Source organism: Silene latifolia, chromosome 9, assembly GCF_048544455.1.
Source record: "Silene latifolia isolate original U9 population chromosome 9, ASM4854445v1, whole genome shotgun sequence".
NCBI lineage: Eukaryota > Viridiplantae > Streptophyta > Magnoliopsida > Caryophyllales > Caryophyllaceae > Silene > Silene latifolia.
In genome coordinates, this window is record NC_133534.1 from 69,520,090 (window position 1) to 69,538,322 (window position 18,233).

Consider the following 18,233-nt stretch of genomic DNA (forward strand, 5'->3'; position numbering starts at 1 on the left):
AGTAAAGATTATATTTGAATAGATTATATTCTATCTTTTGGAATATTCTTTATTATCTTTTAAGGCTTTTAGGAAAGAAATAATAGAAGATATGATTTGTTAACATATCTCTTTTATTCGGCCAATTAGGGTTTCTGAAAAACCGAGTTGCCCTACTATTTCCTTCCTATAAATACTTTACTCTTTACAACATCTAAAGAGAGACCTTAAGCATAAAAATTGATTTTAATTTTACAAAGCAAACCGTGTGTTTTCAAACCGAAAAACCGTTTTGTTATTTTTAAAAGGTCATGTGTTTTAAACTCGTATACTCGTTCTTATTGTTATCGTTATAAGAAAATAGTGCTTAGTTGATTTCTTACTTGTTCATTAACGTGAACCTTTGCAAGAATCATTAGTGCTTTCTTATTAGCGTAAGTTAGTCACTCGAGTATTTAACGGTACTCATTGAGTTAGAGCTAGAGTTACTTGTACGAGTTGGGTTAGTAAATTTGTAATCCGTAGAAAGGTACTAAATTTATTAATCGAGAATAGTGGACGTAGGTTTCGACTTGTGAAACTGAACCACTTCAAAAATCGTGTGTCTCCTCGTTCTTTCGTTCGTTTGTTTATTTCGTTTTACATTTACTAGTTGATTAGTTAAAGTTTAATCAATAAACTTTAAATAATCAATTACATATCCATCATCGAAAAAGCTTTAAAAAGTTTTAAATCCTCAATTCAACCCCCCCCTCTTGAGTATTTTGGATCAACAGACTCTTCAACATCTGTTCCAAAATATCAAAACCAACTAAAAAGAAATATAAGTTCAACGACACAGCGGAAGACTCTAGTGACATGTGATGACTCCATGACTCTATCCCAGCTATCCCTCGTGCAATCCATCTCATACCTGCTCAATAACTGCTCACCATCCCCGAATAGATCACCACAGTTTTTAAAACAATTAACGGGGTCAATTACTGATTACACAATACAAGATAAGCAAGATAACAATACACACGATCACCCAACTCCGTCACATCTCCACACATCTGACTATACACTAAAGTGTATAGCCTTGCCAGAATATCCATCGCAACAGATATTCCCCACCGCCAGTGGGGGACCGCAGCCGTTCCCACCTAAGCCCCGCTCATCAACTCCGAGCGAAAACCCAAGTTCCTTAATGTGCACATCCCCCTTGTGACGGGAACCACAAGGGGCGAATCAAGGGCGTGAAGCCACTCCCGCAACTGACTCCACTCAGCCGAGGACGCACCTCGCGAACCATAGACAAACACAATTAACCAGCTATACACCAACAATAACCAATCACCAATTCCAATACGATAAAGATCAACAAGAGTAAACACCCAACAAAAATCAACCATCAAATTCAATGTAATCGGTAACCGAGTAGGGGAAACCCTACCTGGAAAGGCAATCACCAAGATCGTCATAATCAGCTAATCAAAACCGTTCTTTTACGAAATCACCTCCTATAATCACACAATCATATAATTACTATCTAACAGTCACAATACTCCCAAAACCCCCCAAAATACCCAAAATACCCAAGTAGGGTTTCAACTAAAATCAATGAAACGATATAAAAATCATACTAGAAGCTTACCCACGATGCGACGGTCTCAACGGCGTAAAGAACTCAACGATCCGATGACTCTAGCCCTTAGGATTTGATAGCAATGAGAGAAGGGGAAGTTATGTAACTTTTTTCTTGTGTAAATTGTTTAGAAACAGTGAAAAAATAAAAAGGAATTGTTAAAATAACTTTATATAACATTCTCACGTTGCTATCAAAACCCGGCGAAATAACCCGTAAAACCGACTTACTAGATCGAGTGCCCCCTACTCAATCAAGTGACACCTACTCGATCGAGTACCCATCAGACAGAATACTGTTTCGTAACCAAAACTCACGTACTCGACAGAGTAAGCCTTACTCGATAGATTACCCAACTGTTAGTTATTTAGACCATATTAATACTCATCTTATGATATTAAAATTACAAATTAATTTAAAATGGTCTAAATCTACATGCATGCAAATAAAAGTATAAAAGATGGTATTAAACCATCTTAAGACAAAAGTTCCTTACATTGTATAAGGCAAGTTTTGGGCACAACTCAAAGACTCCTTCCTTGATGTTGTTCTTGAGCTATGAAAATGGATGATCCTCCAATACAAGAAACCACCAAAAAGATGGTCTCCTAAGGATACACCCAAGAATCAACCCAAAATACTACTACAATACTAACTAGATATATGTAGTAGTAAACCTTGTTTAATTGTATATATGATGTACTAATAAATATTATTACTTTGATAATATTATTAGTTAATATTTATATATGTTTTTGATATAAAAGATGAACAAAATAAGAAGAAAAATTTGGTCTTTAGGTAGTGTATATGAACCTAGACCAATTTTTCTTCAAATTTTTCCAACTAGAGAAATGGTGGAGTTTCAATGGTATTTATAGGCAATTTGAGGGGACAATTATAAGTGGAAAAATCCACCTAAAGGACACTTGTGATGTCGTCAAAAAACCAGTATATGTGGACTACTTTTGGTCCATTTCTGTTTTCGATATTTACCCCACAAATGCTTATAAGTCGTATATTTAATTATCTTACATAATTAAATATTAATTTAATTTATTTAACACTTAAATAATATAAATTAACTACCATTGACTACTTAACTATTAAGTAATCATAAGACCATTTTATCAACATACAATGTGTCAATATTAACCCATTTAGCTAATTTTACAACCTCTTGTAAAATTTAATAGCTAATTAATTCCACCTCAAAACATATACACATATCGTATAAAATTAATTAATAAATAAATTCTAATCATTTATTATTTAAATATCTCATAATTAAATAATAAATCTCTTTGTCCCGAGTTCGTAACCCGTCATCAAATAATACTTTTATGTGACTAACTAAGAGTCAAATAATACAAGGAATTAATTATCTCGTATCTCATACAAACAATTAATTTATTCTATTTGGGCGTCATCCTATAGGTGTGACCTAAAGGGATCAGCTGATCACCGCCGTCACACGACAGTAATGTCAAACTCTAGTCAGCCAATCATTACCGATTAACTACGATCAGCTGACAAATAAATAAATAAATCCCTGATATTCTTTTTACGAGATTTAATATGTAAACGCACTTATTGTGGAGGACACTACTCCAACACCAACAGCACAGAAAACCGTAGTATTACAGTCTTCCCACCTTAAAAATGAACTTCCTCCCCGAAGTTCAAACTCATACTCAAAAGCAAACATACTAACTCAACCATGACAAAACAACTCAACAAAAACTCAAAACCAAAACCCCAACACAACTCTTACCGACTTAAAACAGCTACTAACTGTACAAAACTAACATAAAACCACACCAAAACCTTATGCGATCATCTCCTACCCTCCTAAAAAAACATGGTTACGTCCCCGTAACCACACATACCTGATAAAAAAGAGACGGATACCGCTCCCTCATAGCCTCTTCCACCTCCCAAGTAGATTCCTCAACCTCATGATTAGACCATAGGACCTTAAGCTACACCGTTTCCCCGGACCTAGCTTTTTGAACCTTACGATCAAGAATCTGTTTTGGCACCTCAAGATAAGACAATGATTCATCCAACTCGGTGTTCTCCACCTCTAACACTTGGGAATGATCACTCACATACTTCCGTAACTGAGACACATGGAACACATTATGCACCTGATCCAAAGTTGGTGGTAATGCTAACCGGTAAGCAACTTCTCCCACATGATCCAAAATCTCATATGGTCCTATGAACTTCTGGCTAAGATTCCATTTCTTACCAAACCGCATAACTCCACGCATCGGTGACACCTTCAAGAGAACCTTATCCCCAACTTGGAACTCGATGTCACGGCGATGTAAGTCCGCATAGCTCTTTTGTCGATCCTAGGCCGCTTTCATCTTTTGTCTAATCACTTTAACCTGTTCTATCATCTCATGTACCATCTGTGGTCCTAAAACCACTACCTCAGCTCTATCATCCCAGCAAATCGGACTCCTACACCTCCTCCCATACAAAGCCTCAAACGGTGCCATCCCAATACTCGTATGGTAGCTGTTGTTGTAAGAAAACTCGATCAAATCCAACCTATCTTCCCAGCTACCACCAAACTCCATCACACAAGCTCGTAACATATCTTCTAGAGTCTTGATAGTTCGCTTTGTCTGTCCATCTATTGCAGGATGAAAAGCGGTACTCATCCTCAAGGTAGTTCCCATCATCTTCTGTAACTCTTGCCAAAACCGAGAAATAAACCTCGTATCTCGATCTGACACAATGTCCTTAGGGACTCCATGTAACCTCACCACATGTTTCCTGTACCCATTAGCCAAATGTACCTTACTCCAAGTATCCTTCATTGGAATAAAGTGAGCTGACTTAGTCAAACGGTCAACTATCGCCCATATCATGTTATTACCCTGCTGGCTCCTCGGTAAACCCACTATAAAGTCCATGGAGATAGATTCCCATTTCCACTCAGGTACCTCTAGAGACTAAATCTTACCTTGTGGTTGTCGCTGCTCTCCCTTTTCATCCCAGGCCACCAGAAAGTCTTCTTCAAATATCTATACAGCTTGTCACCACCTGGATGTACTGAATACGGTGTGCAATGAGCCTCTGTCATGATCACCTTTTTCAACTCCTCATCTCTAGGCACACACCATCTCCCATCAAACCGAACACTCCCATCTGAATGAATAGAGAACTGAGACACTGCCCCCTTTCTCTACTCCAGCCCTCCAGCCCTCCACTCCTGAATCTTAGAATCAAGAGCATGCTTCTTGCGAATATCATCATAAAGATCTGGCTCCACTGTCAAGTCTCCTCTAGCATCCCCTTTTTGTATCACATGTATCCCCATCTTCCCCACCTAATCTCTCAACCTCAGTAAAGACATAGATGTGCATAGGGAATGTACACTCTTCCTGCTCAACGCATCAGCCACAACGTTTACTTTCCCTTCATGGTATATGATATCCATGTCATAGTCCCCTATAAGCTTTATCCACCTCCTCTGTCTCATGTTCAGCTCCTTTTGAGTAATGATGTACTTGAGACTCTTGTGATCTGAAAACACCTTAAAGGTCGCCCAATAAAGATAGTGTCTCCAAATCTTGAAAACAAACACAACCGCACCCAACTCTAGATCATGTGTCGGGTAGTTCTCCTTATAAGGCTTCAATTGCCTAGAAGCATAGGCAATGACTTTTCCATTCTGCATCAACACACAACCTAACCCATTCTTTGAAGCATCTGTATACACCTCAAAGTTCTCACTACCTTTAGGTAAACCTAAGACTAAAGCTGTGGTCAAATGCTCCTTTAATGTTTGGAACGCCGTCTCACAACTTTCATCCCATCGAAACCTGTTCTTTTTCCTCATCAACGCTGTCATAGGTCTGGTGATCTTTGAAAACTCTTTTTCGAACCGACAATAGTACCCTGACAAACCCAAAAAACTCTTGATCTCTGCCACATTCTTCAGTGTTTCCCACTTAGACATTGCCTCTATCTTTGTAAGATCCACAGATATACCCTCTTTAGAAATCACATGACCCAGAAAGGCAACTTCCTCGAGCCAAAACTCACACTTAGACAACTTTGTGTACAGCTGATTGTCACGCAAAGTCTATAACACCAACCTCAAGTGCTCCTCATGCTCCTCCTTAGTTTTTGAATAGACTAAGATATCATCTATGAACACCACCACAAAATGGTCCAAAAACTGACGGAAGACCCAGTTCATCAAATCCATAAACACTGCATGTGCATTAGACAACCCAAACGACATTACCACATACTCATAGTGACCATACGTTGATCAAAAAGCTGTCTTCGGTATATCCCGAATCCTCACCTGATGGTAACCTGATCTCAAATCAATCTTTGAAAACACTCATGCCCCACTCAACTGGTCAAACAGATAATCTATCCTTGGCAAAGGATACCTGTTCTTCACTCTAACCCTGTTCAGCTCCTTGTAGTCGATGCACAACCTCAAGCTCCCATCTTTCTTCTTCTCAAACAGAACTGGTGCTCCCCACGACGATACACTAGGTCTAATGTATCCCTTATCTATCAAATCATCCAACTGCTTCTTCAGCTCTTCTAACTCTTTAGGACCCATGCGGTACGGCGCCTTAGTGAATGGTCTCGTCCCTGGTTTCAGCTCCACACTGAAATCTATATCCCTCTTCGGAGGCAAACCAGGTATCTCCTCCGGAAAAACATCTGGGAACTCTCCCACCACTAGTATCTTATCAGCTGTCAGACCCACTATACTATGATCTTTTAAATGGCATAGACTCAAAGAACATCCCTTCCTCAGATAAGACTTCAATGTCACCGCTACAAACACTTTGATTTTAGGTTTGAAAACAAACCCGCGATAAGGCACACTAACTCCCTTAGGACCACTCAAAGAGACTCTCTTTTGGTGACAATCTATCCTAGCCTTGTACTTACCCAGCCAATCCATACCAACTATCATCTCAAAACCATCCATAGGAAATTCTAACAAATCCACTGGAAGGTCAACCTGCCCAACTATCATAGATACACCCTTATACAACCTCCCACAAGACACTGACTCACCTGACGATATAAAAACCTCGTCTTTTACGACTCAAAATCTCTTAAACCCAAAAGCTTAGCATGACTCGACGATACAAAATAGTGTGACACCCCGAATCAAACAAAATAAAGGTGGAAACATCATTAATAAGAAAGGTACTCGTGATCACGTGAGCATCATCCTCAGCAGCTTTCTTGTCCATCATGAATAACTTGCCACTGGTCTTTTGTCCACCTCCCTGAACGGTACTCGCTAAAGTAGATGGCTTGGCAGCCGACCCCTGATTGTCGTTAGTTGCCGGTTTCTGATAAGAGTTACCGCCATTGCGGTTAGATCCAACGTTGTTGTTACTCTGACCTCCTTGGTTATTCCATGACCCAGTCGGTCGGTTGCTAGCATAACTCTGAGACGGACCCTGCAAAAAGCTCCCATGTGATGGCCTCTGAAAACTCTCCCCACGGCACTAGTACACTTATGTCTCTTGTGGCCCATACCGCCACAATTGTAACAAGAGATATTCCAGCTACTACTACTACCACCACGACCACGCCCATACGAAGCTCCACTACTAAAAACCGATCCCGATGAGTAAGCCCTCGCCTGGTTATGGTTACCCCTCTTGTAACTGGACTGGCCACCATCCTCACTCTCAGCCTTTCTCATCTCAGGACCCCTCTCCTTGTTCTCTTTGGCCATCTCAACCAATCTCTCAGCTCTCCCTGCTCGCTCATAACCTTCCTTAACATCTGTAAGGACCCCAACTGGTATCTTCTCCAATATCTGATAAGTCAAGCCCTTCTTAAACCTCAATGCCAAGTTCTCCTTATTCAGCCCCATGTCCTCTGTATACCTCTATTTCTCATTAAAGTTGTGGTGATAATCAGCCACAGTCATATCCGGAGTCATCTTGAAAGCATCAAACTCCTCCCTCAGCTTACTACGAACATGTTCAGGTATAAACTCCTGGCGCATAGCTCTCTTGAACTCACTCCATGGTATAGTTGACTTTCCCTGCTTCAGATACAAATCTAAGGCACTCTCCCTTACCTTGTCCCACCACTCTCCCTTAGCATCTCTCAAGTAGAACGCAGCTTGTTCCACTTTAAAGTCCTCGGGACAATGAACCACATTCAAGATGTTCTCAATCTCCCTATGCCAATTCTCGAGCAAAATTGGCGCACCGGTACCCATATACTCTTTTGGGTTGAAGCGGGCTATCGTAGTGCTCATCTTGGCAAAGTCCACCCCAGCATATTTGTCTTTCCCAAATTTCTTTAGGGCCTCGGTAAGCACATCTTGATGCTCAAGCATCTTGGCTATATCATCTACACTCATCTCCTGCGCCCTAGTGTACAAAGTAGATCTCTTTGGCGGCATATCTTTAAGCTATAAGAGGAGAGAAAAACGTAAGCACATAGCCTACGGCTCAAAGCATATACGACCTGCACAACACACACTCGATCGAGTAACTATACCCACTCGATTGAGTAGAGGTCCCTCGATTGAGTTACCCACTTACTCGATCGAGTACCTCAACTCCGGAACCTGACCAGAACGTATAACAAAACGTACTCGATCGAGCCCCAAACGTACTCGATCGAGTAGCCCCCACTCGATCGAGTACTCCACTTACTCGATCGAGTTCCTCAAAACAGCAGCTACTGCCCAACATTGTCATATACCCACTCGACCGAGCTCAGCCCACTAGATCGAGTCCAACCTACTCGATCGAGTATCCTCCACTCGATCGAGTCATGCTGACTCTCTAGCAACCCGCATGCTTTAACTTAACAACCTTTCGCAACAAAATTTATATATATATACATATACATAAAACGCAAACATCCTATTCACATGTTACTATAATGCCACATTATAAATCATCCATCATGCAACATCGTTATTCACAACATATTATCATATGAACTACTTCACCTTTTTCCACCACATCCTCCATCCGTCCATAATCATTTATCCAACACTTCCATAAAACATATCATCCAACATATGCAATAGAACATTAGTAAACACATAGTGATCCCATGACACCCCATAGTGACCGGTTCAAAGTTGTAGGGCAAGTTCGCGACTTTAGGACGTCTCCCAAGTCTTTGCTGATCGGAGCCATTTGGTGTTCACAATTAAGCATATGTGGTCGTTGGTCAATGGTCGATACAAAACACAATTTATACTTCACAAACAACTCTACAATTAGTAAAGAGGCAAGTAAAGGTCGGATCCCAAGGGACGGGTATTGAAATGAGAATTCTATTGTAACTAGTAGTGTCTAGGGGTGTCACAAATTGGGTTGATGTAGAAGGTTACTAAACTAAAATAACAATGAAAATAAACTAGCAAGATGAATAAAATAAGGGGTGTAAACAATTGATTAAAGGCACTAGGGTGTCATGGGTTCATAGGGGAATTATGGGATATGATCATACAAACATGTTCTCAAATTATAAGCAAGCAATTATTGTTGTGATGGATTGAGTTGGGTTATATCTTACAATCCTAGGAAAGTTTGGGTCCCGGAGCCGAATCGATTAGATTGTACAACACCTACAAGTCGACTTAATCTTTCCTACTCAACACATGCATGGTCTAACAAGACTCGAGTTGGGTTATGTCTTACAAGTCTCATTGAAAAGATAGGAGATGATAGTAAATGCAAGGATTCATAGGCTTAGCATTTCATCAAATATAACATGTGCATGTATTAAGATCAAAACAAGCAAGCAAATAAGATATGAAAGCATATTGATTTAAGCATGAATCATTCCCCATGTTGGTTTCCCCTAATCACCCATTAAACCCTAGCTAAGAGACTACTCACTCATTATCATATTGATCATGCTAGCAAGGTTGTCAATCATACTAACAATATGAAACATGATGAATAAATGAAAGTAATTAACAATAATTAAAAAGGGATTAAGAGATTATACCTACTAATGATTCCAAAATAATAATGCAAAGAATAATAGAAGAACTTGATGATTGATGGAAGGTTGTCAATCTCCCAATAAACCCAATAATCTTCTAATTACCCAAAATAAAGGAAGAACAAGAGAGAGATTAAAGAACTAAAACTTGGATTAAAACTTGATTAATACTTGATTACAATATTAAAGAGAGATTTGATTGATATTAACTACTCTAAATATTGATAAGAAGAACATGCTCCTCTAATTAGACTAATGGGGTATTTATAGTGAAAATTAGGGAGGATGCATTAGGGTTAACTAAGGGCTAAACTAGTAATTACACTTTTTAAGTTGAGCAAGGAGAATCCGGTATTTTTTGAGAGAAGGGCTTCTCTTTTCGTAGCTTGAAGAATGAAAAACGTGCTGTACTGAAATCCGTGCGGATTGGAGTCGGGACGGCCGGATCTGGACTGAGGAATCCGAGCGGATTCAAGAGAGGGACGCTCGGATTGTCTTTGGGGAATCCGAGCGGATTCCAAGGAGGGACGCTCGGATTGTTGAGGACGGACGGATTGTTCGCAATCCGTTCAGATCGTTTGTCAGCTTCAATTCTTCTTCTTTTTCTTCCCTTTTCTTCATAAATTCCTTGGGGATTTCCTCGGGGACGCAAGGATCCTTTCTCAACATTGCTCTTCTACTATGATATGTACAAAGGCCTTCTAGTCTTGTCTCTCCTTGATGCTTGGTCATTGAATACAATCAATTTAGCCTCGTTTTGCCATGAAAATGCAAGATTCTTACTCCTTTCCTACCAAGGGATCAAAATCTCAAAGAATATGCAAAACAAAGAACTAAAGATAAGAAATGACCCAAATAGGCACTAAAAAGCATGGAAACAATGGTAATTCGGGGGGCTAAATATGCGCCAATTATGGTCGCATCAAATATCCCCAAACCGAACCTTTGCTCGTCCCGAGTAAAGAGGTGACAAAGACTAGGACCAATACTAACCTAACCTAATAATAATAGCCGATATGAGACAATTAGCGGGTCTCACTCCGCCCCTTCAACTCACAACAAGACAACCATGAGGTAGGATGCCTTCTTGCAAGGCAAGGTGGGTCTTGCCAAAATGGCGACACATCCAAACATTAAAGCACATAAAATCACATAATGGATGCATCTACAAAAAGAATAGCCACTTTCCTCATCTAAGTGGCGGAAATTATCTACAAGGGAAGCAATTCAAGGGTACACAATCCTTCATAGATGCAATTTATTCAAACTACTAAGCCTAGAAGGATACCACTAAATCACCTCCAAAATGTGTCAAGCTAGGGTACCTTTGTCCTCAATCGTTAAATGCTTTTGTCAAGAGTAGACTCCCTATGGTGTTAGAAACACTGGAGGATCGCGGAATTCCCCCTCTTGCCTAGACAAGAAGAAGGGTCGTCCCCTCTCTACCATGCACAAAAATGGATACGATGGATAAAGGGATTGATAGTATTTGAGTTTCATTTTGGGAGTTTGCTTTCATTTTTGTTTTCCCCCCAATTTCTTGTGGCATTTGACATTTGAGAACACTTTCTTTTTGCCATTTCTTTTTTTGATTTTTGGCTTTTCAATACTTGACAACTTTTTTGCATTTCTTTTTGAACATTTTCAAAGTCACCCCAATTAGTAACGAGGGTGCCTTGTATTTGAAGCTTTAGGAGTTTATTTTTGCTCCTCTTTTCATTTGATGCATTTTTGCAAACTTTCTTTCACTTTTCATTTCTTTGAACTCAAATTGATTTGTTTTTGTGCCCATTCCCTTTGATGACAAAAATGTATGGTAGAACATGGATGAATGATGGAAGTATGCATGGTTTCAAGGGTCACCTTGGAATAAACGGTAGCCAAGGAGTTATCACACCACAAGGTACTCTTGACTAGGCCTTAAACCATGGGTCAAAGGATACTAGCATGACACATCCTAGGGTGTTTTACAAGTATTCTATCAAGCAAAGTCTTAAGAATAAAAAGCATCTACTAGGGCCTATATACACTTGTCAAGCTTCCCAAATAGACGGTTTCACAAAATTTTTCTAACCATGCAAACTACATGCCATGATGCAACTAACATATATACATCCTAATGCATATGATTCTACCAACTAATATGACATATAATCTATATGCAATCCTAAGTTCACATTGTTTTACCGCATCAATCAAAATAGAGCCACATAGTCATTAACATAAAGAGGAAAAAGGAGATTGGAAAGATCATACCATGCGGTCTTCAATATCCTCATGTCTCGGATGTGGCGTAGTCAATCAAAGTGAACAAGGATAAACAAACACAATATATACAAGACAATATATACAAAGGAAATGAACTTGTTTTTGGATTTTCAATTTTTTCAAATTTTTATGATTTTTGAAATTTTTCAATTTTTATGGGTTTTGAATAAAAGTTAAGTGTTAGAATTCCCATCCCCACACTAATATGGGCATTGTCCTCAATGGCCAAAATGATGGAAATTATGCAAAGATGATGCATGATTTCTATACTAAATGCAATTCTACACTAAGCTATACTACATGATGCATGGTTTTTGTTATGACGGAGAGGATAATTTAGATTACCTCCCGTTGTGTATGTATTAACTTCCCCAAACCAAATAAGACACTATTGCTAATGTCAAGGATGGGTATAGTTCATGCACACACTATGCTATGCATGAAACTAGATTGTCATTTTGGATTTTACAAATGGGAACAATAAAAGAAGAACACCTCAATGGAACCGAGGTGTGAGTCCTTTGATGTTGCTAGGACTAAACCAACAATGATCAAAATGAAATAAGATACAAAGAGATATAGACAAACCATGGGAGTGTAGGAGTCTCCAAGGCTAGTCTTCCATCATGCTATCATCATCATCACTTCCCTCATGAGAAGTGGTCACATTGCCACTTTCCTTGGCACTTTCTTCATCATCTTGTTCTTCATCATCTTCACCATCTGTTTCTTCATCTCCACTTGCTTCTCCTTCAATATTATCATCAAATTCTTCATCATTTCCAACAACCTCATTGTCTTCCACCACGCCCCTAGATGCACCCGGAAATAAGGCTTCTCTATCCGCCCAACTAGGCAAAGGACAAGATGGATCAAGGAGTCCTTGCCTAGCTAGATTTAAGAGGGGAGGATATTGAGCCAAATAAGCATTCTTCCGATCTTCATAAGCTTGCTTGTGCATGGCTTGCATAAGAAGAGTGACATAGTCTTTCCCAATTTCAACTCCTTGCGGTTTGAACTCTTCATACACAAAGGGGTAAGGCGGTATAACAATGGAAGAGGAGGGAGTTTCATGATCACCCTTTTGTTGTTGAATGATGTACTCGGCTTCTTCGGATAGGAGAAGTAAATAGTTGGTCCGGTGGACACTTAGACGACAAATCTTCGCGGGTAAAGTGAATGATCGAGCCTCACTAGTAAGCCACCCATACTTGGTGTCAAGGGGATTGTGAGCAACCCACTTGAACTTGTTAATCATGATAGACATATCAATAAGATGGCCACCTTCCTTTGCCTTGTACTTGCTATCCTTATTGAAATTAGGATCAAAGTGCTTGGCTAGGACCGTGACTAGGCCGCCATTAACAATAACGGCTGTACCCTTTGTCCTTGCCATTTGATGAACTAACCAAGAAAAGAATCAAAAATCTTCAATTTGTAGAATGCCCAAATCGATTTGAAGGTGAAAGGCTTTGCCTTTATGAAATCAAAAATCGACTCAAAGGTTGAAGAATTTGTTCTTGGTTTTGGTTGTTATTGGACATGGAGTGATTGATTTGTTGTTTGAAGGATGGTTTGATTTGATTTTGGTGGATTTTGTTGAGGGTTTTTGTTTTTGTGATGGAGAGGATGAGGGTTTTGATGTTGTGGGTAGTGTTTGTGAATGAATGAATGAATGAATGAAGGTGGGGTGGGTATTTGAAGAAGTCGGCAATTTCAAAAACGCAGGGACAATCCGTGCGGATTGGGCGCAATCCGTGCGGATTCTGCAGCTTCAAAATTTTCAAAATCCCGCCTAGAGACGGGCGGATTCTGGGGAATACGCTCGGATTCTTCTGTTGAGGGACGGGCGGATTTTGTGCAGGACGGACGGATTTCAGTCCAGAGATTTTTCTTTGTTTTCTTCAGCTGCAAGACGGGCGTCTTGTTCACAAGACGGACGGATTACGTGAGACGGGCGTCTTTCCGAAATACGCTCGGATTCTTCAATGATCAAGAAATTTGCAATTTCAGCTCGGCTCAGACGGGCGTCTTCTCGGCGGGACGCTCGGATTTGCTGCAGACGGGCGGATTATCAGGAATCCGCTCGGATTCTGGTCCTTTGTACCCGGATTCACTTCTTTCGTGCACAATGCATTTCCCTTTACCATTCTTCCATTCTTCTTCATTTCTTGTGTTCTTCATTGTGGGGGCACTACTAAGGCATGAATAGCCTAGGCAATTGCCATCCCCACACTAAGGTAAAGCACTACACATCAATTGAAATTGTTAGTCCCTCCCTCACTTCTCTCTTACATGACAATTATTTTGATCAAAGTAAATAAAATCCAAAAAAAATGACAAAAATGCAATACAAAAATTTAAAAGTAAGTTAGGGAGTTAGAAATATTTACAAGTGGTGGTTTAGGGAGGACTCCACCAAACTCTCATTCTTGATGAGATGTCAAGGGGGCATGTTCAAGGTGTTGTTGATGTTGCTTAACACCTTGAAAAAGTAATCAAAAGCTTGTTCATTGTTATGGTAGAGGTCCTCAATAGACCGTGGCCCTTGTTGTTGATCATGATCGATGGCATGCCCAATGTAGGGATTAAAAATCCCTTCAAACTCGTCGTCCCAAAGACCACAAACTTCATTGAGTTGATCATTGAAAATCTCTTGCTTAGATGGAGACAACTCTCCCAATTTCTTCTCTTGGCCAATGAGGCCATCTTCTTCTTCCTTGGTTGATTTTGATGAGCTTTGCAAGCTCTCCTTGTCACAATTCACTTGCTCTTTGAATGGAGCATCTTCAATTTTCTTCCTCCATTGGAGTTCCGATTTCTTCCTTTCATCTTTCCGGCTATAATGATCAATCATGAAACATGGCTCATGCAAACGAGGAGCTCTCATGGTCTTGTCAAGATTAAAAGTTATGCTTTCATCTCCCACTTCTAGAGTGAGCTCTCCATGTTTCACATCAATCACCGCACCCGCGGTGTGTAGGAAAGGTCTTCCTAAGATGATTGGAATGTTGGAATCTTCCTCCATATCAACAATGACAAAGTCCACCGGGATGAAAAACTTCCCAATTCGCACGGGGACATCTTCCCATATCCCTAATGGTGTCTTCGTCGATCTATCGGCCATTTGAAGAGTGATATTGGTGCATTTAAGCTCTCCCATTCCCAACCTTTTACTCACCGAGTACGGCATGACACTCACACTAGCCCCTAGATCACATAAGGCTTTGTTGATCGTCGTGTCGCCAATGGTACACGGTATTGAGAAGCTTCCGGATCCTTTAACTTTGGAGGTGAACTCCCTTGAAGTATTGCACTACTCACCTTAGTGAAGGCGATAGTCTCAAGTTTCCGGATCGACTTCTTCTTTGTGAGGATATCTTTCATGTACTTTGCATAGGCCGGAACGTGATTGATTAATTCCGTGAAAGGAATTGAGACTTCTAAGTTCTTCACAATCTCCATGAACTTTCCAAGTTGATCATAAAATTTGGGCTTGGCTTGACGACTTGGAAAAGGAAGTCTAATCACAATGGGCTCCTTTTCTTTGGCTTTGTCTTCATTTTTCTTTGAACTTTCTTCTTTTGATGATTCTCCTTCTTTGGGACCTTGCACCACAACTTCATTCTCACTAGCTCTCACAACTTCATCCTCAACTTGCTTCTTCGGTGCCTCATACCTTGTACCACTTCTCAAGTGAATGGTGTTGGGAAATGTGTCCTCAACAATAGTGCGATCACATGATTTAAATATCATTGTTAAATCTCATTTTAAAGAATACAATTGGGAAGTAATTTTGTTACTGTCAACTGGTCAACATATATCGGTAATGATTGGCTGACTAGAGTTTGACATTTACGTCGTGTGACGGTGGTGATCAGTTGACCCCTAGGTCATACCTAAAGGGCAATACACTTAATTGATTATTTAATTGATCGTATAATGTTGCGAGTTAATTAAATTACTTGAAAAATTGACGGACGATTTTGGAAGTAAAATTTACGTATCAAATTGAAATGTGATTAAATGAGATACGGTCTGAGTAATCGAATTGTATCATTACTCGGATGAAATTATTGTTTAAAGAAACAATTGGATTTGAATGAATTATTATAAATGCGATTTATAAACGGTAAAATATTTTGGCACAAGTAATTATGAAATTACTAAGTCGTTTTTTTTATGTGACGTATTTTTATTAATACGTTGATTTTTAATATGTTAAAAATTACATAACAAATTTATGTCACACATGACATGTGACATGTTGACATTTGACAAAAATAATATGGATTCCATATTAACATATGTGCCGAAATTGGGAGGATATTTGAACAAATATTGTGTTTGTTTAAATTAATGGGAAACATAATGATGATTACTCATATATAGGCTTGCATACCTAATGCCTTTTGTGTAAGAGCACAAAGGCCATGCATAGGCCATTTTCCCTCACCCTACCCGGTTCTCCCTTGGAAAGAACAAGGGTTCTTTTTCTTTTATTTTGATCTTTCACTATATTGTAGAGTGTTAGAGAAAATATATCATTCATATCACAAAATTATTTTAGTGAGACAAAAAATAATCTCTCTTCCTCTCCTCTTCTCTCAACCGGTTTTGAGAGCTCAAAACCAAACATTTTTGGTTCAAATTTTTCATAAGTTTAATATTATACTAGTATTCATAATATTAATTAGATTAAGTGTTAAAGCCTTGGGTATAAAGCTTGGGGAGAGATCTTATTCTTAGATCTTGTTCATCCATTGGAATAGCTCAAGAACAAGAAGAGAAAGGTGATCTCTCTTGTGCCCAATATAGCCGAAATATTGAATGTAAGGACATTATTTCTCTTCTCTTTTATTAATGTTTGCATGCATAAAATCCGTTTTAATTTTATGACAAATTAATTAGACATATATGAGTATGTTAAATATGTATATAGATCTACATTTCCTTCAATCGGTATCATGAGCCACGGTTGTTTGCATGCAAATTGGTAAAAAGTTTTTCCGAGTTATATGAATAACAAAATAAAACTTGTAAAATTTGTGTTATTATGATATATCACGAAATAATTACATGCATGTTAATATTTCTGGTCCTAAAGTGTTTTAGGATATTTTGGTTAATTTTTCGGATTTTTATTGTTCATAATTTACAATAATGGCATTTAAATGTGATTTTATGAGTAAAAATGTCATTTTTGGTCTAAAAATAGCTAAACTTCGAATTTTCACTTGGTTTTTGGATATGTTGTTACATATATTATTTTGAGATAACCTGTAAATTTTCATAATTTTTGCACTTGTTATGCTCGAAAAATGAATTTTTCATTATTAAATTCGGATTTAAGAGAAAAATAGGTTAATATGAGTTAAATTTCGAATCTGGTCATAGAAAATTTATATGTTGTCACATGCAATTTTACAAGATGTGTGTAAAATAATTGGCTATAAAGAAGTCTTTTAGCATGATTTATGAATTTTTGAAGAAAAATGACATAAATAGTGACTTTATTAGTGAAAATTAATAAAATATAATCTATGACTTAGGAAAAACGTCTAATGTTGCATTTTATTATATTTTTCAGATCTAAAATTGAAAAGTTAATGAAAATAATTTTTTTTCCATGTTTTTATGATTATTTTATTAAATATCGATAAACCGCAACATTGTTTTTCCGGAAAATTTTCGAAATTTTTAACCTAAGATTTTGAACATTATGAGTGTCATGGAATTTTTCCAGAATGTTCATGAATTTAAATTTCAAATTTTGAATTTATTTGGAATTTTTGGATTTATTTGAAGTTTAATAGCTTAATTTTGTATTTTTGGCCCATTTATGAACAATTTTGTAAATAAAAGTTAATTATGGTCAAATTATTAGTGAAGACTATATTTTGAGTCCTAAGAGGTTAGGGTAATTAACTTATGCATAAATATGAGTTTATGTATTTTTGTGATTATAAAATGTTGAAATCACGCAAATCCGTAAAAACCGAGTAATATGCGATATTGGCTAATTAAAAGGCGATTTAGCATAAAATTGAGCATGTTCATACATATTATAATGCTGCATTTTTCTTTATGATTGTCATAATTTTAATTTATGTAATTTTGAATTATGTAATTTTACTTAGTATGGCCTTAGATTTTAATTGGTATTTCCCGAAAAGTATGGGAATATCGATTCGGTTGTAATTTTTATTGTGATCTCGTATCACCGTTTTGTAATTTAATAGATTTATTTTATTTTAGTTACAAATGTATAATAGGAAATTATGTAATTTATTATGTAATTTTATTCATTCCGGAGTTCCTAAAGACGGATTTCTTCAAGAATGGCGATACATAAAGACGGTGT